General features: G+C 45.9%; 1 protein-coding gene across 5 annotated transcripts in view; it reads left to right on the top strand.

Moving 5' to 3' along the window:
• The window catches only part of NCKAP1 (NCK associated protein 1), a 1,877,983-nt gene that overhangs the window by 887,483 nt on the left and 965,112 nt on the right, over window positions 1-25,388 (top strand). The window lies entirely within an intron of this gene.

Consider the following 25,388-nt stretch of genomic DNA (forward strand, 5'->3'; position numbering starts at 1 on the left):
GGGAAGACAACCGCTACCTGATCCTTACCTTGGGGGTAGTAGTATGAGGGAGGATCAACATGGGAGGATCAACATGGGAGGAGATGGCTGTCAGGGAGATGTAGTGACCTCTTCAGGAGGGACGCAGTTTTCTTCTCTTAATGATGAAAACTCTGATTCCTAAATTCCTAATGGCATGTTGTCACTTTACAAGTCCCTCCGATTGTAGGACCCAAATAAACCTTTCAGTAAATCACCATAGACAGAATAACATTCACACCTCGGGCACATGATTTACATTTAACATCCTTTGTCTCTGATGGTGTTATCCTAAGTAAGGGTCCCAAACAAAATACCTTTACACATATGTTCATTTAACTGTTTCTAATAGTTTTGATTCAAACAAGTATTTAAGGAAATGGAACTTTAATAAGTCTAAAACCTCTATGGACACCAGCTCCCATAAAACCTCTAGTACTGGTGCTAAGAAGAGGAGAAAGGAGTTGATGTGGAGCAGAAGAAACACCAAGCTAAATGTGCAGACTAGTTGTTGGAATAGAAACCAGGTGTGTGGGGCATTTAAAATGGTGTACCTTTTCAAGTCCAGAAGAGTAAAGAAGAGAGGTGCAGAGCGGGCAAAGTGGGGGGAGCAGAACCAGAGGCAGTCACTCAAGAGCAGACTGTGCGGAAGGAGACAGGCACTTCCTACCGGCAAAGCGAGAGACTGGGAGAAGTACGTGGAGAAGCTGTTGGGGACGCGGACACAGCCAAGAGATGAAACTGGCAGGAGAACCGCAGGCGGGTCTGCAGAATGGGAAACACTTTACCAAAGCACGGACGTCACCTCAGCCATGCGCCAAGGATCGGAAACGCCAGCAAACACTGGTGAGTCTGCCCAACGGCATTGGGAGGCCTGGAGTGGGCCAACAGCCGTATAAACAGTTTGGAACTTATTTTGACTATCAACCATATGATATAGAAAGACCAGAGTTTACACAAAACTCCACATATGTGATGTTGATATGGGGAAAGCTGAAGAAAATGTTGTCCAAAGCAGGTGAACATTAATGAAGTAATTGAAAGGCAAGATCTGTACAACTCTTCATATATATGACGTCAATATGGGGAAGATTGGAACAAGTATTGCCACAAACTAATGAACATTAATAATGAAGTTACCAAACAAAGCTTGAACAAGTCTCCATATATGGGATGCCTATATGGGGGAAGTTGGAACAAGTAATACCTGGAGCAAATAAAGTATAAACATCGAAGAAGTACAACTGTGTTATACTTAAAGGGAAAGAGACTGACAGATAAATGGAGAGTTATAAGAAGACCTGGTGAAAGAAGTGAATCAGGCAGTAATCCTTTGGGGGAACGATACCTGGCAGGAGAGTACACCAGGTAATCCATCTAGAGTACGTGAAAAGAAAAGACATTGCGAAAAGGTTCCTAGCAGCAAGGTATACCAGGAGCAATTTTCTATAAGATGTTGTATAGAAAAGACCCTTTTGCCATCCTTTCAAATACCATTATTTGGAAAAGATACTCTTTCATTATTATTAGGGAGTGTTGTGTAAAAGAGACATTTCTACTACTCTTAAGGAATCATTATTTGAAACAGCTGTTTTGCAGGCACCTCCACTCGCAATAGTCACAAATTACAAGTGATCCAAGATAACACCATCAGAGCGGCTCTCAACATCCCGAAAAGAGAGCACTTCTCCGAGGCAAGAAGAAATGCCCACTGGCTGCCAATCAAAGAAAGGAGAATTTTCAAAACATTTGCTATAACTCTCATATGCCTTTACAGCCTAGCTCTGCCTTACCGGTCTCAAGGCCTTATCAAAGCCCAGTCCACCAGACCAGTCAGAAGGGCCTATGTTCACAGGCTAGTCTTGCCCAAATTCAAGCGAGCAAATTGTGGAGGCTCCAGCTTTCCCTCCGTTGCCGCCTTTCACTGGAATGCTCTCCCAATACACCTGAGGGTGGAACAATCTTACTGGGCCTTCAGAAAGGCTCTGAAAACGTGGCTCTTTGTCTAAAGTTTGACACTTTCGCCACCTTGCCATGAACTGTTGCCCTTCTCTTTTATGTAAAAGTACCTTGTTGTAATAGCGCCATGATGCCTTAGGGTTTTGTGCGCTTATCAAATGTAAAAAGAAAGAAATAAATTATTCGGAAAAAAGACATTTTTCTCATCCTTAAGAAAATCTTAAAACACCATCACTTAAGTTGCTGTGTAGAAAAGACACTTTTGCCATCCTTTCCAATACCATTGCTTGGAAAATACACTTTTCACCATTCCTAAAGTGTTATGTGAAAGTGACATTTCCTCTAATCCTAAAGAAACATTGTTTGAACAGAACACTTTTCAACATTATACCCGAGACAGTTCAGGGGAAGGGTATCATACCCTGGGTAAAAGGATTGTTTTGTTGGATTTACACATTTGGTTTTTGCACACTTTATGCTGAATCTGAAGCAGAGACATTTACCTTGCACCTTTTTGATTGTGTGTTTTAGTTTGAGGGTCAGATACCTTTAGGACACAAGGTTAGCTTGTTTTAGTTGTCTAGGCAGAGAACCTCTCTTTAGGATAAGGCAGATAGGCCTTTATCCAAACCCTTTTTATGTTAATAAAATGACTAATGATGACATTACAACTTTGTGTCCGCCTCTCGTTTCTGACTCCTCACAGGAGACAGCAAGAGCCTTCAGGAAGCCTGCACTGGACCTTCAGAGGCAAAATACCCACACTGGAATATATCCAAATCAGAGGATCTATAAAGAGGAGGAGGAAAGAACAGAAGAGAAAGAGGTGGTGGAGGAGAATAAAGAGAACATCTGAAGATAACTGGTGGACGGCATTTACTAGTGGAGAAAACATATGCTGTGTCCTGGCTGTGGCGTTGTTTTTCAAAACTATAAGCCTGGAAGGTTAAAATCGATGAACCATGGGAAAGAATCTCAACTGAGCAGTAAAAAGTTCAAAAACTAAAAACATGAATCCGCCCTACACGTAACTCTGTTTTTTGCTATGTGATTGACATTACGATCACAAAAAGACGTTCTATTTTAGATGGATAAAGACACCAAATGTGATCAGGGTGGACTGAACTCCTTTTCTTTTTTTTTTCTTTTTCTTTGTAAAAATTGTAAAAACGATGAAATCAAATAATAAAAAAATAAAATATAGAGAACATCGAGGAGGTGGCAACACAACTGATGAGGAAAACCAGTGGTGGCCACAAGGAGTGTTTGGGAATGGTTGGAAAGAGTAAAGACAAGAGGGTAAGTGGAGTGGAACAGTGTGGCGAGTTGTCGTTTGGGAAGGAAAGAAGTGTGACATGAGGGAAAGGAGGAGACTAGAGACAAAAAATAGAAGATGGCTGCAGAGGAAGAGATGCCTTACGTAAGGTTAGGAATCCAACAAGGTGGTTAATGCCCAAGTGCTGATGAGACTCTGGCAGTGTCTGTGACCAACACCATCATACTTAGGCCTGGTAATTCCAGACCCACTGTGAACTTGGCTAACATCCAAAGGAGTCTGACCCACTTCCAGACAACCTAGAGCACCAGGGGTGGTGGTGCCGTTTCCAAATTCATAGAAGAAAGACATACTGTCAGCTTCTATAAAAGTCAAGTATCAAACTACAAGTGGCAAGGAATAAATGCTGGATAACGTAAACTCAACTTAGTACCTAGTTACTTTTTCACAGTTTCAAAAAACATTTTATTTTAATAAGGTTTATCACAACCAGGTTTTCTTTATAAAACCAACTCTAAAATCATTTTTTTTTTCTTAAAATCGACCCAACAACACAAGGTGGACGGTAATACAGTACACATTTTTCACACACATCGATTCCTATAACAATACAAAACAGTACATCAACATATATATAACAAATTAAACACTTCTGATCTCTGAGTGTTATTAACCCAGGTTGTACAGTGCCAACATGTTTCAGTTCCTCTTTGCGCTCGATGCATGAACCTTCTTCAGGGTAAAACAACTCTGTTATACTTATTCTCCACCATGTAATACAGGGCCCCACAAAGAATCTTCAAACCTGTGCTCCTAAGATAGTCAAATACACAAGAATAGGGGGGGTGTGACTGCACATCAACATCATCCAAAATGTACGTCAAAAATAGCTCAACATTAATAGCTACACCACAATATCATTGCTGTTTAAATGCAATGTATTATGCGGGATTCCAATGGTCCCTATCAACCAATATTGATAACTACTACATACCTCGCAAGTGGGAATTCCGTAGTGATGGTGTGCCAAAATGCAACAGAATAACCTCAGACTCCTTTAGTAAAGTCTATAGCAATTCTTCTTGGGGGTTATTTAATAGTGCAATACACCTGGCTTTCTGTTATAGGTTGGTCAACTTGGCAAGAGTTTTTTTACATATATTGGCGGCTTGGCAGGAGTACGTATATTACAGAAGAGGTACTTTTAAGTCAGACGTATTATCTCTGGTGAAGGGCTCAGCACTTTTGGAGTCGTGTATGGGTAACGAAATTGCAGTGGGACACGGCAATGAATGATATAGCTTGGCAAGCGTCCAACATTTTTTTGTATTGCACAACAGGGTGTAATAGGGTGCAGTAGGGTGCTGATTGCGACACGGTGATGGGTACCCGGTGTGGGAAGTAGTACTGATTGTGGCATGTTGATTGTGGAAATTAGTAGTGGTGTTTAATACACCGTGGCGTGGTGTTTGTTCCTTTGCAGCAGTGATCACAATCCAGGTTATTAAAGAACCCCCAAGAAGAATTCCTATAGACTTTACTAAAGGAGTCTTGCGGTTAATCGGTTGCATTTTGGCACACCATCACTACGGAATTCCCACTTGCGAGGTATGTAGTAGTTATCAATATTGGTTGATAGGGACCATTGGAATCCCGCATAGTACATTGCATTTAAACAGCAATGATATTGTGGTGTAGCTATTAATGTTGAGCTATTTTTGACGTACATTTTGGATGATGTTGATGTGCAGTGACACCCCCCCTATTCTTGTGTATTTGACTATCTTAGGAGCACAGGTTTGAAGATTCGTTGTGGGGCCCTGTATTACATGGTGGAGAATAAGTATAACAGAGTTGTTTTCCCCTGAAGAAGGTTCATGCATCGAGTGCAAAGAGGAACTGAAACAACCTGGGTTAATAACACTCAGAGACCAGAAGTGTTTAATTTGTTATATATATGTTGATGTACTGTTTTGTATTGTTATAGGAATCGATGTGTGTGAAAAATTTGTACTGTATTACCGTCCACCTTGTGTTGTTGGGTCGATTTTAAGAAAAAAAAAATTGATTTTAGAGTTGGTTTTATAAAGAAAACCTGGTTGTGATAAACCTTATTAAAATAAAATGTTTTTTGATACTGTGAAAAAGTAACTAGGTACTAAGTCTATTTTTTCAAGACTGTTAGTACAAGGAGGGTATTTCTTATATCATACTGGGTGTATAGATCAAAATACGATTGGTGAACATAATTACTGTCTCCTTTATATGATATAAATTTGTGGTCATCCCCTGACCGTGAGAGAGAGGGAGTATTCCATTAGGGGTACTATATGCCTTTGATAAGGTAGATAACGTAAACTCAAAACATTTTGAATGCCAGTTGGTATGGACTAAGGGAGAGAGGGAAGGGGCTGACTATGTTCCTCTGGAAACACTTGTTTGCTTATGTTACTTTGTTTCCCGCCACATCGCTTTGGCTCTACCTAATATCTTAGCTTTTCTTTTATTTAATAATGACCCTTTAACCCCTGGCTTTGAGTTTATTGTTAATGCCTCTGCTGTGACAGATCTCAGTTACTAGGTCCCTCGGACGAGCGACTTCATACAGGAAGACCAGCTTTTTGTTGGTTTAGTCAGTGCTCAGGCTGGTAGGCTAGTTACAAGCAAACCTTGAAATGTCTTCTGCATTTCTGAATGCTAACTTCTGCCCCTGAAGTACTCGGTTTATTCTACCAGAGGCTGGGTGGCTGCTTCTACCTTACCAAGTGCTGTCCCTGTTGTAGACATTGGTCATTCGCTTGTGTCATTGTTATGTTACTGGGTTTTATGAAGCGCTCGTTCGTAGAAGCACCAAGATAATTTGCTTCTGCACTGGCAACCATCATTGTATGTGTTTGCCTAACATTTTGGTTCTGTGGTCCTCTTGAATTTCCTGAGATAGGTGATGGTTCATCCCTCCTTCAGGTTCTGCATTGCTTTGGAAGTCTTTCTAAAATGAAGAACCTGTGGCAAGAAGTAAACAATTAAAATAACAAATTACTTTCATAATATTGTTTCAGATATGCCAGGCCTTCCTCCAGCAGGTTCCTCATCACCCTCCCAACCTGCCCCTCATAACCCATTGCGGTTCTGTGGGTTCTCGGAGTGAACAGGGGGCAGAGCTGAGCACATAGGCCTCAGCCAACTCCATATACAGCCTTGCTAAAGGCTGTGAAGTCAGTCACAGGACAGATATTCAAAACAAGGTATTTCCTATCTTTGTAAGCCTGGAATGTAAGTCTTCTTTCACCTTTAGTCTTTGGCTTTGGAGAACTTAGTCTACAAAATGCAGAGTTCACCTGGTGGAATAGGGATGAGGTTTGGCCACTAGATGGGGTGAAAACCAAACTGTGGATATTTAATTGTATCCAACTGTGGATGGGGGAGCCAGTGGCACTGAAGGCACAGTTGGGAGATCATGCAGATGGCAGCATTCTGGAAAGACAGCAGATGTTGAATCTGTAAAGTTGGTAGGCAAATAAAGATGAAATGAATCTAGCCAAGCCTGGCATTTGAGTGAGCCAACCACAATGTGGTTGCAGGCTCATGGGATGAAGGGGAGAGCAGATCTCAGCTAGCACGGTTTAAATTATATGGACTTGATCACTGCTTTTTCAAGCACTGAGGCTGAGGTTGGCTTACGGATTGTTTGTGTTCTCTGAAAAAGATCTGGGAACAGAGAGGTGGAGCGGATCATGCACAAGTCACTCCAGAGGGTATGCAGTAATAAAATTGCGGCAAAAAAGTCGTCTGCACAAAAAAACGCAGAGAAAATGCTGTAATTTGACCCTGTAAAGGTGTACCCCATTATACCATTTAAGGGGAGGGGGGCTTGTGGAGGTGTCCCCCGCTCCCCTTAAATGGTATAATGGGTCCAGGGGTTGCAGCCTTTTTGACGCAATTTTTTTGTGTAAACAGCCATTTTGACTGCGATCTTAACACATGGAACCACTCCAGAGCTGCCACCACCAGTGAACCCAGAAATGAAATTTTGAACCGGAAGACTGGGGCAAAAAATCCTTAGTCTAGCAGATTTGTGTGGAAGTCCTGACAAACTAACAAGCTCACCTTTCACTCTTGTAAGGGAGGCATGGTATCACAAGTAGACACTGGCACAAGAGTTGGAAGTTTCAAAACATTTGTTAGATTCAAGGGGGTTGGAAAAACTCCCGTCTGGCCCTATAACTAATATGGGAGTAATCTCGTCCATCAAATAATAAACAGTCCTAGTAAGTTGTAGTCAAACAATAAAGGCCTATACTAACAAAACCGAATGCCTTCCCTCACTCTAATACAAACTAATGTGACATAGGGATATGTATCTAAAAAATAAGAAAACCGTGGTAAAACGAAATGTCAGAATGGCAATATAAATCATTATTAATTCTCATCCCCATGTTGTATAGCACAGGGTTAGATGCAACACTTGATGGATGAACACACTTTGGCTTGCGAACACAGTTAGGCGGCTAGCTCTGCCCTCCAGAGCCTTCTTGGCCGTTCAAGTCTGAGTCACAAGTTCACAGTTTTAACCTCTTGGGTTCCCATCACCCAAGTCCAGGTCATCCTTCAAGCTTCTACACAGTTTTAACAAAATGTTTCTAAGTATAGTATTTGGTCCCAGTTCATTATAGTTTCCCCTAAATCGGGCTCCAACCTTTTTTTCTTGGTGGGGTTCCCTTCCCCCAATCTTTCTTCACATTCCACACTATAGGTTCCCCTCAATCGGCCTGAAACCTCCTTTCATATTTTGATTTAACTGTCGAAGACTTTCGAAACTGGGAGGATGTTTGCTCTTACCTTCACATGACCACTTCGACCCTACTTTCTTTCTTTACTTCCACTTTACATATTTTCCTTCAGTTCCAATGTCTCTTGGAAAATGTACTTGCTATGTATGACTTGCTTTCATATCAGTTGCTCCTAGATCAAGTCTTTCAAACTTTTCTTTCATGCGGTTTTGTGATTACTTTCTCTCGCTTCCCAACTGCCTCTTTCGATTGGCCAATCTCACTTCGCCGGACCACTCTGCTACTTTGTATTTCGTATTCACAGTTCTTATCATTGGATTCATTTTCTCTCACAGCTCATCAGCGTTCGTGTAACCTAATCCCTCGGATACTGTCGCAAGCATTTCAATTAAATACAGACCGGGCTTTCCTTGCTTACATCAACTCACCGGTCGTGTTAAGATGCTTTCCGTCTTTCATGCCCTTGATGTAGGAGTTAAGGTTGTTTCCACTGCTGCTTCTCACCCTCCCCAACTCTGCAGTTCACCCAGGAGGGTGGCCGGTAACCTTGTAGCCCTCGGAAGACTCTTTCTCCCTTTAAGCTCAGCTGTCGTGCGCAATCCACACAGCCTTTTGGAAATGATCTCTCGCTTTGGGGGGTCTCTGGCTTCCTGCCCCTTCGGTTCAACCCGTCAGTCGCTCTCATTTGCCTGGTTCAAAGTGTGCCTGATTTAAGTCAAGTGCCTGATCCTACCTGATCTCATTAGAGGGACATGTCCAGTGTATTGCATGGGTGGTAATCCTTTCAGCCTCTTTGGCTCAGTATTTGTGTAGGAAAGGGGAGTGGGAATCTGGGAAGTTGGAATATCCCTTAAAATAGGATTGGATAGGGGTATTGGGAAAGGAGGGATACTGTGTGTCGCCATCTGGTGTCTCTCCTTTACTCCCTGAGGACCCCTCCCCCGGGTGATCCTCCTGCACTTGTCCACCCCCAGGTTCTGGATCCAAAGGCGATGGCTGTGCCCTGGCCACCTGAGTATGGGATCTCCGGGGTCTGGGCAGTGAAACGTCCTCTGGTTATTCACACACTCCACACTCAATGCATGCTCACCAACTCACTGGCACAAAACGGCTAAACAAAACTGTCAGCTTACTCAAATAATAGTCACAACTCTGCACCTCTCCAGTCAATTGCTAAACACATCCACTGATGACCTGCCGATTACCTCCTCACAGCCCCCCGCTCCCCAGGCCTAGCAAGTTTCCCATATAACAAAACACCTCTGTGGTGAGCATCACAATCCATCTATAACCTACCACACAGGCGCCAGTTGTTCCTGGTTCTTCACTCACCAGAAATTAGGTACAACATCTTGTCTTTGCCCCCTACTCCCTAACCACCCCCTACTTCCTTTTTTGATTTCAGATCCACGTGAGCTCCTTGCGAAACATGAAAATGACAGCCGTGCATGGTACAAATCTTAATAACATACATACCATCCAATATGTCATATTCAAAGTCATGGTTGCCTTGAGGAAGAGCAGACCTGATTCATACCCCCTGTTGCTGAAAACGTTTCTGAAACCAGATCTGCACCTAAAGCATTTTCTAAGATGTGAAATCTGTGTTATCCTCCTTTCCACAGAAAAGAGAGAGAATATTACTGAAGGTATGTTATTTGTACTGTTGGCACCTTCAAGTGGAACACAACACTAATGCATGCGGCCCTTGTTAGTCTCTACGACCCAAGGTGGTTAGTGAGAGGGCCGCAAAGATCTCACAGCCTTACACAAGGGCAGAAGAGCTTTGAATCTTTGCTGCAGCACCTTCATACCATGTGACTCCGAAAAGACAGTTGGTTTGAGTAGGGGGAAGATTTCAAATACTAAGGATAAGGAAAAGAAAAACGGAAGAAGAGATCCCACTCCTCTTAATCTTCGCTGAACTAAATCCATCATAAAAATGAAAAGAGAATGTCTTTTTAAGACATTACGTGTATTTCACTGAGACGAGTGGACGAAGGAGGAGGAGAGATGATGGTACGCAGGGGGAAGTCCCCTAGCGTGGTCACGCCTTGGAGAGTCAGAGCAGAGACCAGTCGCAGAGCCTCCGACTTTCGAAATGAGCTGCTGGCGAGAACGGCAATGGGGAAACCGCTGCCCAAGAAGCAAGGTATATCCAGGAGCAGCTAGTGGCGTTACCATGAATGCCTGGTGGTGTGTGAGACACCGACAGAATGAACCCAAAACTAAAAGAGCTGGAAGTCCGAGACGCTCTATATCGCCCATGTCGGTAGACTGCTGCCATCTAAGGGGAAGCTGATAATGAGACGCCACACAGAGTCCAGAACGGATGAAACGACAACAGATAAGAATACCCGAGCATGTGTCGAGCTTAGCCACATTCCCCAACATAGATGAAGGTACCGCGGAGCACGGTAAAAGCGGTAGGCCGCTTGGACAAGAGCATATAAGAGTACAACTCATCCCAGTCATAAAGGAGAGATATGTGAAATAAGTTGTTTGATTGCCCATTGGAAAGGCTTAAAAAGCAAGTAAAAAACCCTGTGAGGAGAATAAAAAGGGACTGGAAACAATTACCTTGGGAAGAAGGGGGACATCTGTTATGAGCAAAGAGACCGAGAATGGGTAATTCGAAGGGATTGGTTCCTCCGACGTATTCCACATATATGACAGGTAATCGCCACAGCTGTCTGCTTCGGAAAATTTTCGGCGTCTCCCTCAATGGCTTCGATACGCTGTCCTTGAGGGCCTCCGTCGAGCCGACGTCACGGGATGTTATAAGTAGGACGCACAACGCCCGTAGCCTCAGTTCTGTTTTTTCTGCGAACTTGTTTGCTTCAGAGATCTCGGCGCACCTCTGTTCTTCTGAGTTATTCTATTGGTTCTTTGAACCCGTTTGTTTGTGAAGATTTCCTGATGTCTTCATCTGCTTCTACCCCGCGGCCGGTTTTCAAGAAGTGTCGGGGAGTGCGGTTCCAAGATGTCGCTGACGGACCCGCACGACGCCTGTCTCAGGTGCCTCGGTGAGGACCACGCCACGGACTATTGTGACGATTGGCAGTCGTTAACATCGAAGGCCTTGCGGGAGCAGAAGAAGAAGCTTTCTGTCGGTAGGGTGTCCAAGCCCTGAAAGTCGAAATCCACTGGGCTTACGACCGACGATTCGAGGGGTGACTCTGCGCATCCTCGGCATAAGTCCAGGGGGTCTCGGTCCCGGAGTGGGTCCCGCCATTCCTCTGCCTCTTCGAGGCACTCCCGGAAGCGCCGTCACCAGTCACCTTCCCCGTCCTCGTCCGAGGACTCCGCCTGTCGGCAGGTTGCTTGTCCCAACAAGCATTCCTCTCCTGTGGAATGGGAATCATTTTGTAAGGAAATTATGGCGATTTTTCAGTCGCAGGGCTCCGTTCCATCCGCGCCCGCCATCGAAAGACGCCGGCAGGGAACGTGCTAGAGCCACCGCTCGCATGCCTTCGGGCTCTAGCGGTCGGCGCGATCACCGGGAACCTTCGAGGTCCCGGTCGGACAAGGTGGATCGCTCTAGCCATGCCCGCTCCAGGTCCCGGTCCTCGATGCCATTGAGACCGTTAGAGCCTGTGAGGTCTTCAAAGAAGACATCGGAGCCGAGGGAGTCGAGGGACTCTCTCGACTCCTTCGGCGTTGAGGGACTCTCTCGAGGCTCGGCCTCCGAGGAAGCCATCGGCGCCGACGCCGTCGAAAGACACGCTCGGGGCACTGCCCTCGAGGCCTGTGTCGAAGACACCGGCGCCACTCTCGACGCCGATTACGTCGACGCCTTTCGAGGAGGCTTTATCGGAGGTGCCCCGTAGACCAGTGGAAATCTCTAGGAAGGCTTTGGCCAAGTTCAAACACATGGTTGTGCCTTTTTCTGTGCCCTCATCAAGGGATTTATTCCAGCCTCTTGATTATATTTCTGAGTTGGATGAAGGGTCTGATGAAGGTTTGGTTCCTGAGGAGATTCCTGATGACCTGTTATCTGGTCATAGCCAGTTGGAAGACCTGCGTCAGTCTTTCCACAACACCAGTGGTCTGGACACCTCCAAAGGTTGAGTTTGGCAAGCCTGAGCCGAGTACACATGCTGAATCTTCGTATCGGCGCCTCATGTTGAGGGTGACAGAGTACTTGGCGTGGTCTGCGCCACCAGGGGATAATCTACAGGATGACCTGACAGATATCTTGGACCAAGGTCCACCAACTGACCCGGTACTGCCATTCCATATGGCCTTGCAAAGAAGGGTGGCAGCGGCTTGGAGTGCTTCGGAGAGTCTCCCGGCAGTGGGCAAGTCTTTGCCGAAAAAATACCGTCCAGCCAGTAGCGACCCCAGCTACTTGACTACGCACCCCACTCCAGAGAGTTTGGTGGTGCAGGCGGCTACAGCCCCAGCAAAACAGGCATCGTACCCTATCATCCCTCCTGATAGGGACGACAAGCGTTTTGATGGCTGGGCGAAGAAAGTGTTTTCTTCAGGGGGTATGGCTTAACAGGCAGCCAACTCCGTGTGTGCCTTAGCACGTTTCACTCACACTCTGTGGAATTGTCTCTTTGGCGGCTGAACATATTCCCAAAAGGGAGGAACGGGATGGCTTTCTTGCTCTTGTTCAGGATGGCAAGGATGCCATGTGTGAATCCGTTCAGTTGGGTCTGGACATGGCATATTGTGTCAGCCGGTCCATGGCGGCGAGCACCGTAATGCGCAGATTTGCGTGGTTGCGGAAGTCGGGGTTTGCTCCTGATGTGCAAGCCTGGTTTCTCAACATGCCCTTTGATGGTGAACATCTTTTTGTCAGCAAGGCTGACGAGAGCCTTGAGAGATTGCAGACCTCCAAAGCTGCAGCAAAGTCATTGAGTGTTGCAGTTCGCCAACCTCTGCCTTTTCGTCCTAGGGGACAGCAATGGAGGGGAGGTTCCTTTCGATACTACTCTTCCTTTGGTAGATCGAGAGGAGCTGCAAGTCAAAGGGGCCACCGTAGGAGTACCAGAGGTGGAAAACAGGGTACTCGAGGTGCTAAGGCCGCCCGGGCAGTTGCCTCTTTACCCTCGGGCAATGCCGCAGCCGCTTCAGCTCAGTCATGAGGCCATGTCTCATGGTTCACCGGCTGGAGGAAGGCTGGCTCAGCATCTTGTAGAATGGCATGCCATTACTTCAGATGTGTGGGTTCTGGAGATCATAGCCCACGGCTACTGTCTTCCTTTCAGGCAGAGGCCTCACGACAATCCACCAGGGAATGTCTCTTTGAAGAGTCCGGATCTGCTCCTTGTGCAGGAAATCAAATCCCTGCTGGAGAAAGGCGCCATAGAACTGGTGCCTGTAGCAGAGAGGGACAAGGGATGGTATTCCCCTTATTTTTTGATCCCGAAGAAAGACGGGGGATTGAGACCCATCATGGACTTACTCGGTTTGAACAAGCTCCTCAGGAAGGAAAAGTTCAAGATGGTTACTCTCTCTCAAGTCCTCCAGGCCCTTCAACTACAGGACTGGTTGTCTCTCGACCTCAAGGACGCTTATTTTCATGTGCCGATTCATCCCAAGCACAAGAAGTACCTGAGGTTCGCGGTTGGCGAATCAAATTTTCAGTTTCGTGTCCTGCCGTTGGGATTGACCTCCGCCCCGAGGGTCTTCACCAAGCTCATGGTGGTGGTGGCAGCGTATCTCAGGAAAGGGGGATTCACGTCTACCCCTACCTGGACGATTGGTTGATCAGGGCACGCTCTCCTGAGCAAGTCCTGGATCATCTTTCAGTCACCTGCCACTCCCTTCACAAGCTGGGCTTCTCCCTCAACTTCAAGAAGTCCCACTTGACACCTACACAGCAGCTCCAGTACATCGAAGCAGTGCTCGACAAATCTCTGGGGCAGTGTTCGCCTACCCAGGTGAGGGCTCATCACATTCTGCAGATGGGGCGCAAGTTTCAACATGCCCAGAGTCTCCCGTCGTTCGAGTTCTTGAGGTTGCTCGGCCTCATGGCATCCTGCATTCTTCTGGTGCCAGAGTCCAGGTTGCGGATGAGATCTGTGCAATGGGCTCTCAAGCTCCAGTGGTCACAGTCCTCTGGCAGGATGTCGGACCCCGTTCAGGTGCCGCCCTCGGTCGCCGAGGATCTTCTGTGGTGGGCTGTCGAAGGCAATCTGTTGAAAGGGGCTCCATTTTGGCTATTCTGGCCGGAGGTGACGATCTTGTCGGACGCCTCCCTCACGGGATGGAGAGCTCATGCCAACGAGTTGACAGTCAGCGGTCGTTGGTCTCCCTCGGAGTCCAGACTCGATATCAATCTGTTGGAGCTAAGGGCCATCAGTCTAGCCCTGAAGGCTTTTTTGCCTTCTGTGCGAGGGAAGAATGTCCTGATCCTGACAGACAACACAGTGGCCATGCACTACCTCAACAAAAAGGGGGGGGGGGGCAGGGTCCTCTCCCTCTGTGGAGAGAGGCGATGCAACTCTGTTTCTGGGCCATCCGCAGGAAATTTCGATCTCAGCAGTTCATCTGGCCGGAGACGAAAACGAGGCGGCGGACGCTCTGAGCAGGCAGAGCACAGTCTCTCATGAGTGGGCGCTGGCTCAGGAGATTCTCCTGGAGATCTTCACCCTTTGGGGGACCCCACAAGTGGATCTCTTCGCCACCAATTTCAACCGGAAGTGCGAAAGATTCTGCTCGCTCGAATTTCCTCCAAAGGGAGCCTTAGGGGACACGTTCGTAGTGGAGTGGTCCTTCCCACTGCTGTACGCGTTTCCTCCAGTCCCCGTCATTCCGAAAGTGCTACGGAGGTTCGGTTCCCGGATGATCCTCATTGCTCCGGCATGGGCCAGGAGAACGTGGTACCCGGACCTTCTCGACATGTCCATCTGCCCTCCATGCCGTCTTCCCTACCAAGATGATCTGCTCTCACGGGAGGGAGGGGGTTCAGGTTCTCCATCCAGAGGTCAAGTACCTCAACCTTCATGCTTGGCTTCTGAAAGGTTGAGTTATAAGTATTGTGACCTCGCCGAAGACGTGATGGAGGTGTTGCTTTCAGCCAGAAGGCCCGCAACAAAGTCCCTGTACCGTTGCCGTTGGAGAAAGTTCTGCGACTGGTGCAGGGTTAAGAATGTGGGTCCTTTTTCATGTGCCATTCCTGTGGTTCTGTCTTTTTTTCTTTCGTTAGCCCATAGGGGCCTGCATGTTGGTACCATTTAAGGCTTACCTGGCGGCGCTGTCCATATTTAAGCGCTCGTCTGAGAAGTGTTCTTATTTTAAAATTCCTTTGATTTCTCAGTTTCTCAAAGGGCTCACTAATGTGTTCCCTCCGTCACCTTTCCAGGTGCCCGGTTGGGATTTGAACCTGGTTTTAAAGTTCCTAATGGGAGGTCCGTTTGAGCCTTTACATTCTTGTCCTTTGAGACTGCTAACCTTGAAAACTGCATTTTTAGTTGCAGTCACTTCCGCTCGCAGAGTGAGTGAGTTGCAGGCACTTTCCGTTAAGCCACCCTTCACAGTGTTCCATAAGGACAGGGTTGTCCTTAGGGTTCGTCCCTCTTTTCTTCCGAAAGTTGTGTCGGATTTTCATTTAAGCCAGAAGGTTGTTCTTCCGGCGTTCTATCCTCCTCTGTATCCTGGTAAGGAAGAGGAGAGGCTCCATAGGTTGGATCCTAGGAGAGCATTACGTTTCTACATCTCATGCATGTCCCGAGCCAGAGTGGACGATCAACTCTTTGTAGAATATGCTGGAAGGCGTTTGGAACAATCTGTTACTTAGCAGACTCTGTCTAGATGGATTGTCTTGACAATTTCTGAATGTTACCGCTTGGCGGGTAAGGACCCTCCGGTAGGCTTACGGGCCCATTCTACTAGAGGTGTGGCTGCCTCTACTGCCCTGCAGAGGGGTGTTCCCATTTGTAACATTTGTGAAGCAGGCACATGGGCCTCTGTCCATACTTTTGTCAAACACTACTCATTGGATTCTATCCATGGGCAAGATCTGGCCTTTGGCAAGGCGGTCCTTTTATTCTGCAATTTAATTGGGCATTCTAAAATTCTTTCTTCATTCTTTTCTTACCTCCTTACGTTGGTACTGCTTTGGGAGTCTGTCATAGATTTGGAATACGTCGGATGAACCAATCCCTTCAAAGAACAAGTTACTTTCTTACCTGGCAACCTTCTTTCGATGGGATGTTCCGACAGCGTATTCCACATCGAACCTTCCCAGCCTGCCCCACTACAGAATTTCTTATGCGATTGCAGCTTACGTTTCCGCAAGGCTTTCTGTAGTCATACTGGCAGAAGATTGGTGCCACACGTTCTGGGGAAAAAACTACAACTGAGGCTACGGCCGTCGTGCGTCCTACTTAAAACATCAGGTGATGTCGGCTCGACGGAGGCCATCGACGACAGCGTATCGACGCAGGACGCAGACGCCGAAAATGTTCTGAAGCAGCACAGCTGTGGTGATTACCTGTCATAGATGTGGAATATGTCGTTGGACCATCCCATCGAAAGAACGTTACCAGGTAAGAAAGTATCTTGTTCAACAAAGCCTAAATACGGCTTCTAACCAATATGATATAAGACTATCAAGACAGCCAGATAAGTCAGGAAAAAGCATAACTAAGAGAACCCAAGAGTGGGGGAATCTAACAGGGAATCAAATCCCATACCAAGTATCCAAGGATGGATTGAGAGACTTTGAAAGAGTAATAAATGAAGACAAGAGTGTGAGAGATTATCTTAAAACGATGATGTAAGCAGCATATGCTTAAGAGGGCACCAAACCCAGAGTATTTCTTTTTTTTTGTTTGTTTTTTTTATTTTTTACAAGAGTTACAAAAGCTCATGGAGGAGATATCCAAAGCTTACCAACGAAGGTTGCGTTAAACTCAAGTACAAGAATAAGAGACATTGCCATGCAGAGACTATCAGAAACTACGAGAAGGCCAAGGGAAGAAAGACCTTTTCTTGGCTGTAATTTAAGTTGGTTAAACTAGTCGTAGGGTCAGGTAGAGTTAGGTTTGGACAGAGACATTTTTACTTTGGGGTTTACCGAAGACAGACGAGCACCCTTAGTTTGTTTAGATAGTCAGGGTGATCCCTTTAGTAATAGTGAACGATAGGTATGTTTACTTAAGTTAATTAAAATCAAGTTCATAATGTTTCCGACTCCTTCTTCCGGCTTGTCCACAAAACGAAGACTATTCTGTATTCATGACACTGGTGCTACTGAGTTTCCTTCAGACCTAATGGAAGCCTGTGGGCTGGGCACATCTCCAGAAGTTAATTTCATGGCTACTAGCCTCTTTGTGGTTGTAAACATGCCCTCTGCCACACAGTGGCATACGCAGTTTAATGGCCTGGCATTGCGGCCTCTGTTGTGGATCACAAACCAAACACTTTGACAGACATCCTGCAACCATAGGCTTCTAAAGGGGCTTTTGCTGTCTTTCTTTTTGACTATTTCTGAACAGTTTTTCTAATGATTGGACAAGTCTGTTACTATATGTGCATACTATAAGACTTTTGCATAAAAAGCACATTCTACTTCCAAATTACCTTTCCTTCCTGTCCACATGCCATACCCCGGGGAGCAAACCTCTACCTCAGGCAAGAAGCCTACCACCTTAGTCGCTGCCTTCCGATAGGGAAATGGATGCCTGTGGATACAAAATGTTCATGGCCGGGAATTTGACTTGGCCTATAAGCAATCTCGATTTTCTCACTTGCTATGTGATGTGAATGAGGCCCTGTCACTTTGCCTTTGGAGATGTAATGGGAGTTTGTGGAGCTAGATCATGATCGCAAAAATGCAGCCAAACCTGTTTTGCAGCAAAGTGAAGTTTACATGCCAAATTGGACATGTCCAATTTCGCGGTCCCGTCTCTTAAGGCACAGGATTGGAGTTCTGCAGGCACTTGTGGTGGTAAAATGGTACGGGTTCCCTTCAGATGACAGTCAGGAACATAGTCAACCTCTAATGAGTTAAACTTGGGTCCCACTAATGGGTTCCCTCTCTCTACTGGGTCTCAAGGCTTCCTGCATTTTCCTAGTGTGGGAGGCTATACTATAAATTCATCCTCGCCAGTGGCCAATGCACAGTGCATAGTAGCAATTTTGAGGCAACATGACAGATCTAGTACAAATTAATGTGTCTATTCATATTGCTACTGTTGAGAAATGACTTAAGGTCTTTCTGTGTTGTTATTGTCATTGAATTCTGTTGTTTCCTCTTTTTATATGATGGAACTTCTTGTTGTAGGACAATATGTGTTTCTCTTTTATCTGTATTTCATTTTATATTGTTGTATTATATAGATTAACTGCTATTAACTTTGCATGAAGGAATTTTGTATAGAAGTCATTTGTTTTTCTTTCTTATACTGTATCATTTTGCATAGGTTTTTTGTTGTCAGAAACCAATAAGCAAATAAAGTAAATTTAAAAAAAAGTGCAAATTACTGTAATTTAGCTTGAGAACCTCCTGAAGAAAGAACCCTTTTGTCAAACATGTCCAAAAGCCACAATGGTGACACATACCTAGATGTAGCACATCTGGATGACCTCATGGTGAGCAGCCAGTGGTGTCTAATGTAGAGCATGGAGCTTATCCACTGCTGGAGCTATATGCCATCAATTGGAACAGTCTGCCATACCACCATCAATAAGAGGCAAGTTCACCCAGATATTGACAAACACAACAGCCATGCTCTACTTCAAAAAGTGTGTTGGTGAAGGGTCGTTGGCGCTCTGCCGGGGATCTATATGTGCGAGACCAGTACTATGACCTTGTCGAGAGGGGATGAGAACCCCTGTCAGCCAGGAATTTGGGGCTTACTTGAGATGGCCGAAATTGCTGTCCGACACTCATGCTCCCAGCTCATACATGTGCAGTACTGCTTTGTCTCACACAATGACTCTGAATTAAAATGCTTGTCAGACTGTTTATTCCACAATCTGCCTGCCAGACATGAATAAAGTTGAGCAACTTAAAAAAAATGGCAGTACTTCCACGCAATACGCAGTCTGCAACCCCGGCTGGACCAAACCCAGAGAAAACAACCCTCACGTGTACATTGCAAGCCAAGCTCTACTACTGGAGACTCCGAGAGGGACTCAGAGTTGTAGGAGCTACGTAGCCGCAGGGGAAGCCACTACACACTCCTCATCAGAAGCGCCACTGACTGAGTCCCTAGGCCGCATGGAATCAATGAGTGAACAGCCACCCCAAACAAGCCATTTACCCTAGGGGAGCCCGATTGAATGCATCCTAACACTAACTTGGACCTTCAGATTTCCTGGCTGCAATTCCTATTCTGCGGCAGAGCCCTGCGGAGGACACACTATTTGGGAACTTCGCCGCTTCTAACCCCTCTGGGCATGGACGATATGGCCAGATCAGCAACAGCCAATACTCCAATGGAGGGAAGAGGGGAGCATAAAAAGACCAGCAGGAAAAATAAAGTTTGGGGTAGTTTGATTGAGGTCAGAGAAGGGTGTGGCAGACCAAGAGACCAGCATGAGGAAGGAAGGCGCATCAGATTGTGGAGGCAATTTCTGAGATGGTGAGCTTTTGGCTAGTGTGTGCAACTGGTACCGTGTTGTGCGTGAAGGGTTAACGTATGTGGTTAGGTAAGGTAGTGTAAGGAGTGAATGTGAAGTGTTTGTGACTGAGTGAAAGGAGGGTGTCTTACTAGGCAGTGCATGGAGTTGTGAGTTGTAGTAGAGCGGAGGAGGGATCAGTAGAGCGGAGGAGGGATCAGTAGAGCAGAGGATGGAGTAGTAGAAAGCAGGAGGGAGTTGTAACATGAAAGGGTGAAGGCGAGGCATAGAAGGACTGTGAGATCGAGGTATTGGGAAGAAGCGGAAGGAGGGTATCGGACGGTGTAGTTGGTGGAGGAGAGAGAAAGAGGGAGAAAAAGGAAAGAGAATGTGAGCATGGTAGAAAGAAGACAGTGTCTGGCAGTCTGTCTATAAGGCACTCTGCCCTACCCACTAGAACTCTAACCACTGGATGGAGTAGGGACAGCCATAGAACATCCCTGAGGGAGATGAGACGGGTAAGGCATCTTGCCTTTAGGCCCTCACATGCAGGTTGAATCAGATTCGAGACAGTAAGGGTCATTTCTCGGGATCTACTAACTTGGGGTCAGGGATGCCTGGCTTAGGCAGGAGGTGCTTTTTAAGACGAGAGAGAGAGGACGGCCATATAACCCATTGGCCCATTGCAAAAATCAATAAACATCCTGAGCCATCTTGACATAAGTATCTCTGGTCATTTGCCCTGCACATCATTTCTTTTCATCTGGCGGCAAAGAAGAACCTTGTGACGGATGTGTTGAGCAGACAGTTAACGGTCTGAAATGACTGGATGCTTTGCCAAATGGTTCTGGAGGAAAGCTTCATCTTGTGGGCGACTCCTCGGGTGAACCTATTTGCTTCCAATTCGAACAGGAAAGGAGTTGTTTTGAATAAGGGAGTTCCACCCAAGGGTAGGCTTCGGGAATATGGAGATTGTAGTTTGTACATTCAATATACTTTACGTGTTCCCTACAACCCCCCTCATATAGGTGGTTTTAATGGATTTCTTCCTCGCACAGATTCCTCATTGTTAAGATGGAATTTGTATCTTGGAAATTATGTGGCTCTTTTTCAGAGTCGCTCAAACGGTTTTCTTTTTCCAATTTCGTCTTTTGGCTCCCTGACCCATTTTGGTGGCCAGTGGGACTTCTGCTGAAGTCACACTGCTATTGCAGCCCTTTTTCACATAAGGAATGTTATCCTGGGTTAGTCATAAGGCTTCCAGTCCTAGGAGTGGCTCTCAAGCACCAAGTTTGTCCCCTAGGTGATTATAGCCCAGCCACTGCTTTTTTACAGAGTAGGCTAAGTTTTGCCTTCACTAAGGGTCTAAGCCGTAAAATAATAGCATTGGCTATCCAATGTACCTTTTTGGTAGTCATTAGGATACCAATGTATTTTTTGAAGGCTTGCACTCTGACATTTGGTATTTTTGGGCTACCTTTATTCACTGTAACCACAAAATAGGCTTAAAGTAACATCTTTGACTATAGGACTCTTTGTGACCGCACATGACAAGCAACCTCCATATTGATTCTTACTGATTTAGACAGGTTTAAGTCACTGGGATTGCCCTCTTACCTCCTGTGGCTAATTGGCAGTTCTACTGGCCAACCTGAATGGTTGGCCACCTGACCCCTCTCTTGTGATTGGTGGGCTGGATTTGGCCAGCCCATTGAAGTGGTGGTACTTAAGTGGTTTCTCTGGGTTTCTTTTCCATTTCTCTCCTTCTCCTTGCTGGAATTTGGAAGAAGCAGGCCTGCTGACCTGTGCTGTATTGTTAGCCTTCATCTCGCCATACTGGCTGGATGCAGTGGTGTAGACGCATCCCGGTTTGGGGTTTTCTACTTTTAGAATTCCAGTCTTGAGATTGCTTCATCGTCCTGCTTACACCACTTCTGTGTTGTTTGGCCATCCATGCTGTCGAATTTCCAAGTAGTTGTACCTCCTCTACCTACTGTTTTCCACCAGTCTCTCCAACATTGCAGCTGGTAGCTGCTTTTACCTGGAAGGGTGGTGGGAAACCACTGCACCCATCCCATCTGTTCCTTGGGGTGTCCTGTGTCCTAACCACCCTTCATCCCAGTGCTGGGATCATTTTCTGCTGGGCTGCCACCCTCCTTTGTACACTAAGCCGCCTGCGTCGTTGCTATTTTCACTGCTAGGTTGAGGGGTTCCTTCATGGGAAAGGCAGTCCATGTCCATCCTGGGCATTGTCATTGCCCCAGGTCTTTAAGTCTGTGGGTGCCGGATCCTGTAAAGTGCACCTAGAACAGATGCCCTGTACCGTGAGTACTTTTTAGGTGCTGTGGTGGTTGCCGTGCGGTGTCCCTCTTGTCTGTGGTCGAGACTCTTTGGAAGCAAGTCTTTACCGTATTTCACATTGATAACATTGAGAACATTACTCTCTTTGGGCTTCTGGTTATTAAACCGACGTTAGGATCTCTTGAATTTGGGTCTCCTCTGATCCTCTCTGGGGTTATTTGCCAGCTGTAGTACTGACTTTTTTCCATTGATTTAAACTTTTTACTTACCTTGTAACTCTCCTCAGGTGAATTTGGAGGTACTAACCTGCCCCTGGACATTTTGCCTGTACTACTCTGGGATTCAGGAGGGATTGAGAGTTTTTACCACTTATGACTTTGGAATGTATGTTTTAAAGTCCTGCTCCTTACTTCACTCACTATGAATGTATTTTTACACTGTAGCTAATTTTGATGGATGTGTAACTACTTTTCCAATTGATTTGTTATCACTGTGCCCTAAAGAGCCACTATTGATGTACATGGTTGGTATTGGCTCTTTTATTCCCACCCCTTGTCTAAATGTGTTGTTAGCTTACGACCAGGCATTGCACCTACAAAATATAGCAAGAGTGGGTTCTCTTTTGGACAATGCGATGCTGTTTTGCAGGAAGTAGGGATTTTTAGCTGTATGTTAGAATGTCTGACTCCCTTTTTTTATTTATTTACCCATGTCACACTGGGTGCCTAGCTGTGAACGTGGACTCATATTAAAGTATAGGGGTGAGAAGAGTCCTCAAAGGCATTTACTGTTTTATACATATACTCTGTATTTAAATGTTATGTGCTCAAATACTTATTTGACCTGATACACATGTAACATTATACATCTATATGATTGTCCACATATCAGTGCGGTGTATTTTCTACGGATAATTGTATGGGCTAATTGTACAGAGGTGTCTCTGTCATGTTGCTTACCTTTAAGAGCGATTTGGCTACCTGTTTGGTTGGATGCTTTATCCCCATCTTAGGCTTATTGATTGCACAGCCCTTAACAGGGGGTTGTTCCAAAACTTCCTAAAGACTCGGCTTAGATTTATGTTCTACAAGTCTAGCTATCTCTGGAAACCTGTTCACCCACAAGGGGGCAGAGTGCTGCTCATTGCTGTTGGGGGTCCTTGATGTTGGAGGAGACATCAGGGGAAGTATACATGGGGCCAGAAGAACCCCATGACGCCAGTTACTTTTTCCACACAATCAGTACACAGTTTTTGGAATGTGACTTGCTCTTGCAACTGCTTTTTGCTTTGGCATCAAGCCTGGCAGGGATTGTGCAAGGTGTAGACGTCTATGTTGAATCTCAACAAAGTGCGTGCCTACTGATTTATGGAGGAGCAGGATGCAGAGGACTGTGGCTTCCTCCTGTCTGTGCCTTTTTAGGCCCTCTCGGAGCATGCTACTAAGCTCCACACATTTCTCCATAAAGTATGTGGGGGGTGGTGGTGGTGGTGGTGAGGACTATATCGAAGTCACTTTCAAGAAGGCTTCAGCCCTTGAGGAGCATCCTGCATTGGAGTATTCTACACTGGTTGCCAAAAAGAAAATCAATCAGATGGGATCATGCATTCCAAGTGGCACCTTGAAGCGTCACTCTTCAAGAAAGAGTCATACTCCATATCTGGTCTTGGTTTCAAGTATTTAGGGGTGTGGGTGGGCTCCGACCTTGCTGATTTTGTTCGTACCAATCTCCATCCTATTAGTGATAGGTTCACCCGTGATGTCACCTACTGGGTGTCCCTTCCGCTGACACTACTTGAAAAGTCGGCCATGTTCAAGATGTTAGCCCTACCAATGTATCTCTCGATTCTCCAGAATGCCCCCCTGCAGATCCCCAAGGTAGAATTTGAAAAGGTTGATGCCGCTCTTCGTGCCTTTCTCTGGGGTGGGGGTTGACACTGCATCGCCCTGGCTAAACTGCAGCGTTCGGTGTGGGAAGGAGGTATTGGGCTCCCTAACCTACGCAGCTATTACTGGGCCAGCCAACTGGTGGTTGTAAATGACTGGTCACACAGTGACATATCTCGCATTTCGGGCAGAGAAGGGATGGATGGCGGGTCTCCCGCCGGCCCCCCGATTCTTTATAGTGGTCCGAAAAACTAGCTCCCAGCTAGAGGCCAATGTCCTCCCGGAGTGCATACGCACAAAGGTTATCTCCACCTTATACCAGGTCCTTACCACCTTCGCCACAAAGGAGCTGGTCAGTCTTAAGGAATGGTGGGAAAGAGATGTGGACCCATTGGAACTGGAGTATTGGGTGAAGGCGTTACTGTCCCCTAGGGAAATTGGGATTTCCGCACGAATACGGTTAAAACAACTGAAGGTACTTCACAGGGTATATTATCCTCGCACCACCATTATTTAAATGGAGTTGTACAGACCATGCTGGGTGCCTTAGATGTGGGGGGCTGGAGGGCACCTTCTTTTTGTATTCTTTGGGACTGCCCGAAGGTATCCTTCTTCTGGCAGAAGTGTCTGGATGAGGGCCATTCTGTTTCGGGACTTGTAATACCCGGGGACCCACAGCTACTGCTCCTTGGGGTCTGAGGTGAAACTGCCTTCACTATATATGAGAAACAGTTTGCATCTACGGCTGCCGGACTGATGAAACAAACTATTGCATCAATGTGGAGGGCAACAGAATGCCCTCGGTTGGCAAAGTGAGTCACTGAAATGGACAGTTGTATGGCCCTAGAGAAGATAGTGTATAATGCAAGGGATTGCCTTAATAAATGGGCCAAAATATGATGGAGGCAGGAGGGGGGAGGTTTAGGAAGGGGGGAGCCGGGCCTCTTCAAAAGGATTATCCTTGGTTTGTTTTTTGATTTTTCTGATGGTAACATTTACAATTCATGAAGGAAAATAATGCAATAGTACACAGAGCAACAGGAATTTTCCAAACAAATTGAGCTTAAAACCTTGTACAACATCACATACATAACATCCAACCATACCCTATACACATACCGCACTCAACAACATACTATGCATATGGACTAACTAGAACAGTCAGGGTGTGGTGTGAGAGTTCACACCCACAGTTCCCTTAACTGAAACAATGCAGACAAAAGTGTCAGTACAAGTAGCCAAAAGGAGAGCAGATCGAACAGATTATGAATGTCTTCCGGCTACTTCCAAGACAGCGACCGATATCGACGTGAACATTTTAATTACAACGTCTTCATCAGGGCAAGGGAAATTTGACCTTTGAGCGATCACCAGCATGGCACTAAAGAAAAGCATCAAGCACCAAACAATCGACCAAGCACACAGCCAACCATTTTTTTTTAATTGAAGCTGGGCCAAACAAGAATCCACTCAGTCACAAGACATGACAGTAGTGACTAAATTGGAGGAATGCCTTCTACTGGGCACAAATGTCTGCAGCAACGATCAGGCCCAGATTTGGAAAAAAAACAGCATGCCCGACATCTGTATCCTATGTAGAATGAACACCAAGTCACGCTCAGTGTAAAAGTTTTT

This window comes from Ambystoma mexicanum, chromosome 9 (assembly GCF_040938575.1).
Source record: "Ambystoma mexicanum isolate Mex_15411 chromosome 9, UKY_AmexF1_1, whole genome shotgun sequence".
NCBI lineage: Eukaryota > Metazoa > Chordata > Amphibia > Caudata > Ambystomatidae > Ambystoma > Ambystoma mexicanum.